The sequence below is a fragment of the Hyperolius riggenbachi genome, chromosome 5, assembly GCF_040937935.1.
Source record: "Hyperolius riggenbachi isolate aHypRig1 chromosome 5, aHypRig1.pri, whole genome shotgun sequence".
NCBI classification, from domain to species: Eukaryota; Metazoa; Chordata; class Amphibia; order Anura; family Hyperoliidae; genus Hyperolius; species Hyperolius riggenbachi.
Genome location: NC_090650.1, coordinates 415,033,920 through 415,044,350, shown reverse-complemented (window position 1 = coordinate 415,044,350; position 10,431 = coordinate 415,033,920). Strand labels below are relative to the sequence as shown.

General features: G+C 50.6%; 1 protein-coding gene across 3 annotated transcripts in view; it reads left to right on the top strand.

Moving 5' to 3' along the window:
- The first annotated feature begins 6,282 nt into the window (after positions 1-6,282).
- Positions 6,283-10,431, top strand: part of ZHX1 (zinc fingers and homeoboxes 1) — a 60,050-nt gene continuing 55,901 nt past the window's right edge. For all 3 annotated transcript variants that reach the window (XM_068237987.1, XM_068237988.1, XM_068237985.1), the window contains exon 1: positions 6,283-6,546. The gene's annotated coding sequence lies outside the window, so the exon portion shown is untranslated. The remainder of the gene's footprint in view (positions 6,547-10,431) is intronic.

The window sequence follows — 10,431 nt, the reverse complement described above, 5'->3', positions numbered from 1 at the left end:
ACCGCAGGAGGGGGAAGCCTCGGTCCCAATGAGGCTTCCCTCTCCCCTGTAGTTGCAGGCAGTCCAGCGCTAGCCCCCTTGAAGTGTCCCGAAATCCTCCCTCGACAAGCCTGCTAAGCGCTGATTTAGTCACCTTTCCTGGCTCCAGCGGAGGCACTGTTGCGGCTTGTCATCGCCTGGAGATGGGCGAAAATAGCCGATCTCCATCTGGTCCGTTCTACTGCGCAGGAGACTTGTGCCTGTGCTGTAGAGCGGCCCGGCGGAGATCGGCTATTTCCACCTATCTGAGGCGGAGAGCTGATACTGCACTGGAGCCGGGGCGGTAAATATTTACATACCCTCCATTCCGGGAGGATTTTTGCCGCCGCCGTGGGACCGAGGAAGATGGGGGAAGCCTCAACAGGATCCGGAGGCTTCCCCCACCCGAGGCGAGTACCCCCCAGGGGAGGTTTTTAAAGTTTCAGGTTTTCTTTAAAGGTAATGTCCAAGGAAAATAAAAAAAGAGTTTCACTTACCTGGGGCTTCTACCAGCCCCATGCAGCCATCCTGTGCCCTCGTAGTCACTCGCTGCTGCTCCAGTCCCCCGCGGGCAGCTTGCCGACCTCGGAGGTCGGCGGGACGCATTGCGTACATTTTTACGCATTCCTGCTAGTGCAGGAACATTAACACATACATTTTTACGCGGTAGTGATGCAACACGTAAAAATGTACGCATTGAACCAGTAATGCATAAAAATGTATGTGTTAATGTTCCTGCACTAGTGGGAATGCGTAAAAATGTACGCAATGCGTCCCGCCGACCTCCGAGGTTGGCAAGCTGCCCGCGGGGGACTGGAGCAGCAGTGAGTGACTACGAGGGCACAGGATGGCTGCATGGGGCTGGGAGAAGCCCCAGGTAAGAAACTCTTTTTATTTTGCTTGAACCTTCCCTTTAAGTCAAAATTTGCCAGGGGTATGAATAATTATGGGCAGCACTGTATATTGTTGAGTCTGATTTCAGCAGCGAATCTATTTTAAATCAATCAAATTGCAGCATTTGATGCAGTGCAAAGCTATGGGTCATCGATCTATCAATGCTCTCCCCCTGCCCCCGATCGACCTAAATTTACCAACCTGTCCGATTAATACTTCTGATTGTTGACAAGAATCAATCAAAACTCGAGCTGACATTTTCAGGGATCGATTCTCAGCAGATGAATAGAATCTGCAGGGAATCGAATGGGAAAATTGATGAGTATATGGGCACCTTAAAGAAAACCTGTAACGGAAAAAAACACTCCCCTGGGGGGTACTCGTGAGTGGGGGAAGCCTCTGGATCCTATTGAGACTTCCCCCGTCGTCCTGTGTCCCATGGCGGCGGCGATAAAGCTCCCCGAGCAGCAGGGATGTAAATATTTACCTTCCCGGCTCCCGCGCAGTATCGGCTCTCTGCATGGAGATGGGCGGAAATAGCCGATCGCTGTCGGGCCGCTGTACTGCGCAGGTGCAAGGCGCCTGCGCAGTAGAGCGGACCCGACAGAGATCGGCTATTTTCGCCTATCTCTGTGCAGAGAGCCGCAACAGCGCCCCCGCTGGAGCCAGGAGAGGTAAATAAATCAGCGCTTGTCGAGGGAGGATTCCGGGACACTTCAGGGGAGCCAGCGCTGGATTGCCTGCAGCTATCAGGAGTGGGGGAAACCTCATTGGGACCCTGAGTCTTCCCCCTCCCGAGGTGAGTACCCCCCAGGGAAACCTTTTTTTTTATTACAGGTTCTCTTTAAGGCATGTTTCTACCATATTTCATGTGAATTTTCGTGCACAGAAAAGAGTCTGAAAAAACAATGCCCATCTATTTGCGCACCAACTTTCGGGGATGTAAAAAAAAAAAAAAAAAATTCAAATGGAAATGTTTCATTTTATCCAAAATCGCTATATTTTAACCTCCATGGCAGTAAGCCCGTGCTGAGCACGGGCTATGCCGCCGGAAGGCACCGCTCAGGCCCCGCTAGGCCGATTTGCATTTTTTTTTTTTTTGCTACACGCAGCTAGCACTTTGCTAGTTGCGTGTGCAATGCGATCGCCGCCGATCCGCCGCTATTCGTTGCGCCGCGGCCGCCCCCCCCTCCCCCCCAGACCCCGTGCGCTGCCTGGCCAATCAGTGACAGGCAGCGCTGTCACTGATTGGCCAGGCAGACGGACGGAAGCCCTCCAGGAGAGCAATCGGTGGGGCTGGGGAGATGCTGCTGAGCAGCGGCTATCATGTAGCGAGACCTTCTCTCGCTACATGAAAAAAGAAATTTTTTTTTTTTTTTAAACGGATTGGCTGCCCCCTGGCGGATTTTTTGCAAACCGCCAGGAGGGTTAATGTATATTCAAGCTTATTCAAAACACTTTCATTGAATGGATTTGTGGCACTGAGGTAGTCTTAGTGTGGCAGGCTTTGGTACTGCATTGAAAAGAAAGAGCCATCCAGTGTCCTACACAGATTCAGTGCCAGATTTCACCGATTACCGTAACTGATGAACTGAGAGAGGAGATGATGCTTCAGTCTGCAGATGGTAGGTTAGCAAACGCCAACGGCCCAGCCTAAAGCTCACCACCTGACAGAGGAAAATGGATCCAACCCGACGACGAGCGCTCCACAACCTCATCTTCTGGCCGGCAGGTACACAGGACGTCACAAGATGGGTCCAAACGGAAAGTCAAGGCATCGCGTAACTTTGTGCAGAGTTGTCAAGGATCTTAAAAATCCACTGTAGCAGTCATCGCAGCGTCGGTAAACGTCGTTCTTTTGATACTGAACCTGTACCCATGTCTGAAGATCGCAAAGACGATTGCTCATCCCTCAAAAAATCACCGGTCGTTGGGAAAAGCGCATGGAGTGTACAGACCTTAATGCCTCTTTCACACAGATGGCAAAGCAGTGCGTTAAAGAACAAGCGACACCCATGCTAACCTAGTAAATAAAAAACATATAAGTAGATAAATGCTACTGCTACTTACATAACAGATGTATTGTGCTATCCACGTAATGATTCCTGTGAATTTTATAAAGGAAAAGCAGAAAATCCTATTCTAGGCAGTGGCCATCTTGCCAAGCTAATGCTGACATCATATCCTCCCTGACTCTTGTTTTCCCCCCTCCCTTCTCTTGCTCATTGTGTATTCATTAGCTGCCCTCCTCTCAGAGTCTTCAGACACTCCCACTGAGGTGTATACTAACAACTGCACTGTCATTTTATTTTCTCCTCCAATCGCTGAGTCACCTCAGCCTTGCTTGTAAACACAAGTGAGCAGAGGTGTTTCAGATAAGAAGCTAGGTAGGGAAATACATGGAAGAGGGGTAATAAATTATAGATAAAAAGAACCCCCAGCATTCAACTGTTTGGCACTGACCACTAAAGGGCCAGTGCTCCTAAAGTATGTGATAACTCCAAACCATAACAGCAGAAAAAGTTTTGCAAGTTTTCAATGCAGGATTAGCATCTTTATCACTTAATACACTCAGACCAGTTGCTGTTGGAATTTGATTTTTATGGTGACAATCCTTAAACAAACCATTTAGCCACCCAGTTGCCGAGATTAAGCAGCTTCCAGTTTCAAAATAATGCAACCGAGAGGGAGTGTTTGACACGCAGTGGAGTCACGTGGCAGCAAAAAAAATGCGACTTAACGGGTGGTTCCTCATAAGCACTACCATGGGAGAAGCTACACAACTTTTCCGACAACCGTTGATTTTTTGAGCCATGAGAGATTGTTTCCGCTATCTTGCGACGTTGGTACAGACGCGCAATTAGGCAAACTTTTGGCAACACACGTGACAACAACCATCGGGCCTGTCGTGTGCCGTTTCATACACCCGCTAAGATCCATTTTCCTGCGTCGTGAGGTATTTAGCTAACATCTAACAACATCAGGCAAAATTCTGCTTAAAAACACAGATGTGATATTTCGGTCAGTCAAGATAGACAAAAACTGCTGTAAAGAAAAAAGATCTTTCATTATAAAAATGATTGCGATGAAAACTCAAATCTGCCAGGTTGGATTCTGTAGGCCGAAGAGCTGGTTAGCATTGTGTTTCTATGGCAACGCCACCTGGGAGACACTATTCACTGCACTGACAGCATGCCTTTGGACAACATCTGTTGAGTGGAACAGGCCTGACAGGCCCGTTTGTGCAGACACAGCTCTCCTTCTTTATAGCCATGACCTGCTCACAGGCCAGCCATTGGAATTTGCCACTAAACCGTCTAAGTTGGATATTTTAGTGACACAATTCCCATCATACACGATTTGGGTGATGCGTTCTTGAAAAGCACACTGCAGGTGTAATTTTGTGGTTTCTGCCCAGCACCTCTCACTGCTGTGAATGCAGTGTGAACGCAAAACCATTATGATGCATTTGTTTGCACTGTGGTACACAACAACGCTTTAAGAAACTTTGGGTGAATGTTTGGCCAAGTGACAGTGGCAAAACGCCATTACCTACAGGGTGACCTTACCGCAAACATCATTACTCATGGCTCATGTGACACAATATGTTCAAAAACAAATTTTTCACCCCAGAGCAAGCATTCTTCCAGCAGATGGATGCCCAAAAAAGAGGGAAATCGTGCATTTTGCTTGACCAGTTACCATATCTTTAGAAAAGTGGTAATTTTCAACTTTGAAATTCTAAAGCCATATTTGCTGCTCTAAAGCTCTACACATGATCACCGTCATTAGAAAATGAGCGATTCCTGGCGGTTTCATGACGCTAGTCTTCTTTAGGAAACCCAGCAGGGTCCCCTAATCAGCTTACATAAATGTGCGGTCAGCATCCTCTCAAACAGCTAGGTTTCAGATAGGTACTCTCACACTGTTCAGCCAATCACAATGCTTTGTCCTTTAAAAGGTGCTGGGATTGGAGAACTGTTCCCTATGAGGTTTCCTGCTGGGTCCCCCAAAGTAGACTAGTGCCCAAAAAAATGTGGCCAGTTACTTCTCTGGGGCTTATTCTAAACTCCTGAAGAACCTCCATCACGATCCCGGGCTGGGAGCACTCGGTGTTTGCACAATTCATGTGCCACGTGTCTGGCGTCATGCATGCGCAGTAGCCAGCGACTCGCAGAGTATCACAGCTTACGAAGGAGGACACCGCAGGAACGGAACGACGACGAGGGATCAAGCGGACTTCTGGGGGCTGGAAGAAGCCCCAAGTAACTGGTCACATTTTTTTTCCCCACTTACGACTAACTAACTTACGTTTAATGACAGCACGACAGTCTGCTAATCGGATCGTTAGTGGAAGCGCATAAATGCGAACAAGGAATTGCGTAATTACACACAAGTTAACAGTTTGACTAGGGTGATCGTTCGATACGAACGACACACCAATTATCGCCTGAACTGATACGCCAAGACGTATCGGTCTACATTCGCGATACTCGCTGTCTTGAATCGTTATTGGAACTTTTTTTCCCGCGCTCCTTGTTCATTTTGGGCGGCAGCGATCGAGCATGTGTACAGGGCTCAACAGAACGCAGTATAGAGTTTATCCATATGATGAGAGATCCAATCTGTCTAAATACATCGAAGGAAGGGCTGGTTCACAAGGACGGCTGGCGGGCGAAAGCCGCGTCGTCCTGTGACGTCTTGTTCGGGAGCGGCGGTACGGTGATCGTCGGCTTCCCTTCCCGATTGGAGTTTCTCATCCCCGCAAGGGGACATGAAGACGCGTCGGCTAGGCGACACTAGAAGCGGTCGGCTGAAACGATGCGGTCAATCAGGATCGGAACACCGCGTTTGCACAATCGACCGTAACCACGCGATGCTAAACGCTCCCATTCACTTGAATAGAAGCACTTAGCCAATGAGTCCCAAATGCTTGGCGGTAAAGGTGCCCAGCGTCCGTGTGAACCTGCCCTAACTAAATAAAAATACTAAAAAAAATACTAACAAAACAAAAATACTAATAAAACTTTTTCTCCCTGGCAGATCTCCCCCTTAGTGAAGTGTCCAGCTGGGCCTCATTTCCCTGTCTGCTCACTATCTTTCCCTGGTGGCTATAGGGGAAGGGGAGGCCATGCAGAGAAGCTGGGAGTTGTAGTGCTCCAGCCCCCCTCCTGGGTGACATATGGAGGTCGCTCTGCAGCACAGACACCCCGATATCGGCACAGTGCGTCATCTCTGCCCCGTCCCTGCTCTGGGGGGGTCGGTGGGAGACCCCAGGAGGGGCAGACAGAGGGGGACACATTGCGGGACTCGGGGAGTCGCGGGGCGGCGGCGGGGAGTCTGGCGGTGGGCGGGGCCACGTTAGACATTTCACCACTCGCCGCCTAGCCCCGCCCACTATTACCGCCAAAAAAAAAGAGGAAAAGAAAAAAAAACAAGAAAATAGGAGAATAAAAAAATTCGGAAGGCGGAAAAATCCTCCCGGCCGGTGCTGGTGGCGGCGGAGAGCGGAGAGTCCGGCGGGGAGAGGCGAGCGGAGGACGGGTGAGGCCCCTCCTGTGTGGCCGGGGAAGATGGCGGCCGGGCCGGAGCGGAAGGAGGCCGGAGCCCAGCGCTGACACCCGCCGGGGAGAGGTAATGCCGCCCCTGCCGGCCTGCCCGGGAGCCCCGCTACCTGCCTGTGGGGGAGGGGAGCACCGTGATCCGCAGGCCGCACTCTGGAGGGGGGAGGGGGCCCAGACTGGCTGACCGACCCCAAACCGATCGTCTGCCTGTGTGTGGCTGCTGATCTGTGACATCGTCTGCTTGTGTGTGGCTGCCGATCTGTGACTCCATCGTCTGCCTGTGTGTGGCTGCTGATCTGTGACATCGTCTGCTTGTGTGTGGCTGCTGATCTGTGACTCCCATCGTCTGCCTGTGTGTGGCTGCTGATCTGTGACTCCATCGTCTGCCTGTGTGTGGCTGCTGATCTGTGACTCCCATCGTCTGCCTGTGTGTGGCTGCTGATCTGTGACTCCATCGTCTGCCTGTGGGTGGCTGCTGATCTGTGACATCGTCTGCTTGTGTGTGGCTGCTGATCTGTGACTCCCATCGTCTGCCTGTGTGTGGCTGCTGATCTGTGACTCCATCGTCTGCCTGTGTGTGGCTGCTGATCTGTGACATCGTCTGCTTGTGTGTGGCTGCCGATCTGTGACTCCATCGTCTGCCTGTGTGTGGCTGCTGATCTGTGACATCGTCTGCTTGTGTGTGGCTGCCGATCTGTGACTCCATCGTCTGCCTGTGTGTGGCTGCTGATCTGTGACTCCCATCGTCTGCCTGTGTGTGGCTGCTGATCTGTGACTCCATCGTCTGCCTGTGCGTGACTGCTGATCTGTGGCTTCGTCTGCCTGTGTGTAGCTGATGATCTGCGACTCCATCATCTGCCTGTGTGTGGCTGCTGATCTGTGACTCCATCGTCTGCGTGCGGCTGCTGATCTGTGACTCCAACGTCTGCCTGTGCATGGCTGCTGATCTGTGCCTCCCATCGTCTGCCTTTGTGTGGCTGCTGATCTGTGACTCCATCGTCTGCCTGCGTGCGGCTGCTGATCTGTGACTCCATCGTCTGCCTGCGTGCGGCTGCTGATCTGTGCCTCCCATCGTCTGCCTTTGTGTGGCTGCTGATCTGTGACTCCATCGTCTGCCTGTGTACGGCGGCTGATCTGTGACTCCATCATCTGCCTGCGTGCGGCTGCTGATCTGTGACTCCATCGTCTGCCTGCGTGCGGCTGCTGATCTGTGACTCCATCGTCTGCCTGTGTGCGGCTGCTGATCTGTGACTCCATCGTCTGCCTGTGTGCGGCTGCTGATCTGTGACTCCATCGTCTGCCTGTGTGTGGCTGCTGATCTGTGACTCCATCGTCTGCCTGTGTGGCTGCTGATCTGTGACTCCATTGTCTGCCTGTGTGGCTGCTGATCTGTGACTCCATCGTCTGCCTGTGTGTGGCTGCTGATCTGTGACTCCATCGTCTGCCTGTGTGTGGCTGCTGATCTGTGACTCCATCGTCTGCCTGTGTGTGGCTGCTGATCTGTGACTCCATCGTCTGCCTGCGTGCGGCTGCTGATCTGTGACTCCATCGTCTGCCTGTGTGGCTGCTGATCTGTGACTCCATCGTCTGCCTGTGTGTGGCTGCTGATCTGTGACTCCATCGTCTGCCTGTGTGTGGCTGCTGATCTGTGACTCCATCGTCTGCCTGTGTGTGGCTGCTGATCTGTGACTCCATCGTCTACCTGTGTGTGGCTGCTGATCTGTGACTCCATCAACTGCCTGTGTGTGGCTGCTGATCTGTGGCTCCATCGTCTGCCTGTGTGTGGCTGCTGATCTGTGACTCCATCATCTGCCTGTGTGTGGCTACTGATCTGTGACTCCATCGTCTGCCTGTATGTGGCTGCTGATCTGTGACTCCCATGGCTCCCATCATCTGTTTCGTCACTGATCTATGATTCCATCATTTCTGTGTGGGTGTGGCCGACCTCTGACTCCCATCGCCTGTGTGGGTGTGGCCGACCTCTGACTCCCATCGCCTGTGTGGGTGTGGCCGACCTCTGACTCCCATCACCTGTGTGTGTGCATGACTGACACTCTGTACATAGCCAACCTCTGGATCAGTCTAATGTTTGTGTACTGTATAAGCATCCTGTTTATGTTGTAGGCTCCACCCACTTTTCTGAATATTTTTCCCGGTCACCAACTGCAAAGTTTAAACAACCACTATGGCGAAAATTTGAAAACTGTCAAATGCATGTTAACATACACAACAAATAAGTATTTTTCTTCCAGAGTAAAATGAGGAGATGGGCTAGTCCAAAACCTGTCGGTTCTGTCAGATTTCTACTACCTACTGAAAGTGGCAGCAACACAGGAGAAACTTAATTTATGGCTCATTTCACTCTGGAAGAAACCTACTTCTTATTTGTATGTGTATACATGTATTTTTTTAATCTTAAGATTTTCGCGATAGTGGTCCTTTAAGAGCCCTGCGATTAACAGTGTAAGAATGGCTGCAGTTTACATTTTCCCTGTAAAATTTGTATTTGTCGCCACCCACTTTTGTAACCTTGACACAGTCACTCAATGACCAAGTTTGTGAACTTTCGGATTCCTGGCATCAAAATTGTATGAATGGAAGCAGTTTATCCACCAAAGAAATCTGATTGGCTGTTTGTGGCTCCACCCCTTTAGTAAATTTGAACCCCTACTTTAGGACTGTGCTAGTTGAAATCTACGCCCTGTTTTGATGGCTATCTGGCTGCCAGGGCGTAGATTTCAATTTGCCACCGCTGTACGCAGCCACCTCCTTCGTTACTCCTGCCGATCTCGCTGCTGAACTCCCGTCACAGCTCACTCGCCCTACCTGTCTCTGTGACGGCAGAGTCCTGTGAGCCAGCATTGACTCCTGGCCCTGTCTTTCAATGTAAGCAACTCCCATTGTTTTACATTCAAAGACAGGGTCAGGAGCCAATGAAAGCGGCTCATGGGTGGCCCAGGTTCCCAACGTGCGGCGATCGTCGTGATTCTGCCGTTTCTGTACCAGCGGTCTCTGGTCCTTTAAGGGGGCAGAGACCACTGGTACTTAAATGGTTAATGACTGACTGCAGCAGATTTAAGGCCTCTGCCATTAACAGTCTAAGAATGGCAGCAATTTAAATATTCCCCTTGAAAATCAATAGATGATTTTTAATTGGCTGTTGTAGGCTCCACCCACTACTTCTGAAAAAGAGCAGCGAAGTAGTTGCACATGTGCAGTGTGGAGCCGCTCGTCTTTTGACAAACTTGGAGACCTGAGTACATCCACAGCCTTCCGAGGAGAACAAAAAGCCTCTTCGATGTTAGACTCTGAAGCGAAAATTTTTGCTATATTTACCTTTTTTAATTAGCTTTTAATTCTCATCAGCGGTAAACCGCCGCATCCCCGCCGAAAAACGAGGGCTGCAGACCCCCCAAACCCCCGGGAGGCAGAGCTATGAGCTGTAGCTCTGGCTCTCCTGCCGTCGATCGCCGCCTCTCCCTGCCCCTCTCTGTGGAAAGAGTGAGAGGGGCGGGGAGAGGTGGCGCTCCGCCACGATTGACATCAGAAGAGGCAGAGCTACAGCAGAAAGCTCTTCCCCTTCCAGGAAGTGCCGGCCAGATTCCCCCCCTGGGGGGTCTGCAGCCCTCATTTTTTGGGGATATTGCGGCGATTTACTGCTAATGAGAGTACTGAAGCTAATTGAAAGGTAAATATAGCAAAACATTTTCGCTTCAGACTCTCTTTAAAGTCAGCTGCTGGAATGGGAGGGCTCGGTGGTAGAATGAGGGGATGCAGAGAGGACCAGGAATGCTCTAAGGGATCCTGAGCCTTCCCTCCTCTTAGGTGAATATATAACTTTTCCCCCCTGATGGTTACAGATATCATCATTTAAAGAGAAACCTTAACCAAGAATTGAACTTCATCTCAATCAATAGCTGATACCCCCTTTCCCATGGGAAATATTTTCCTTTTC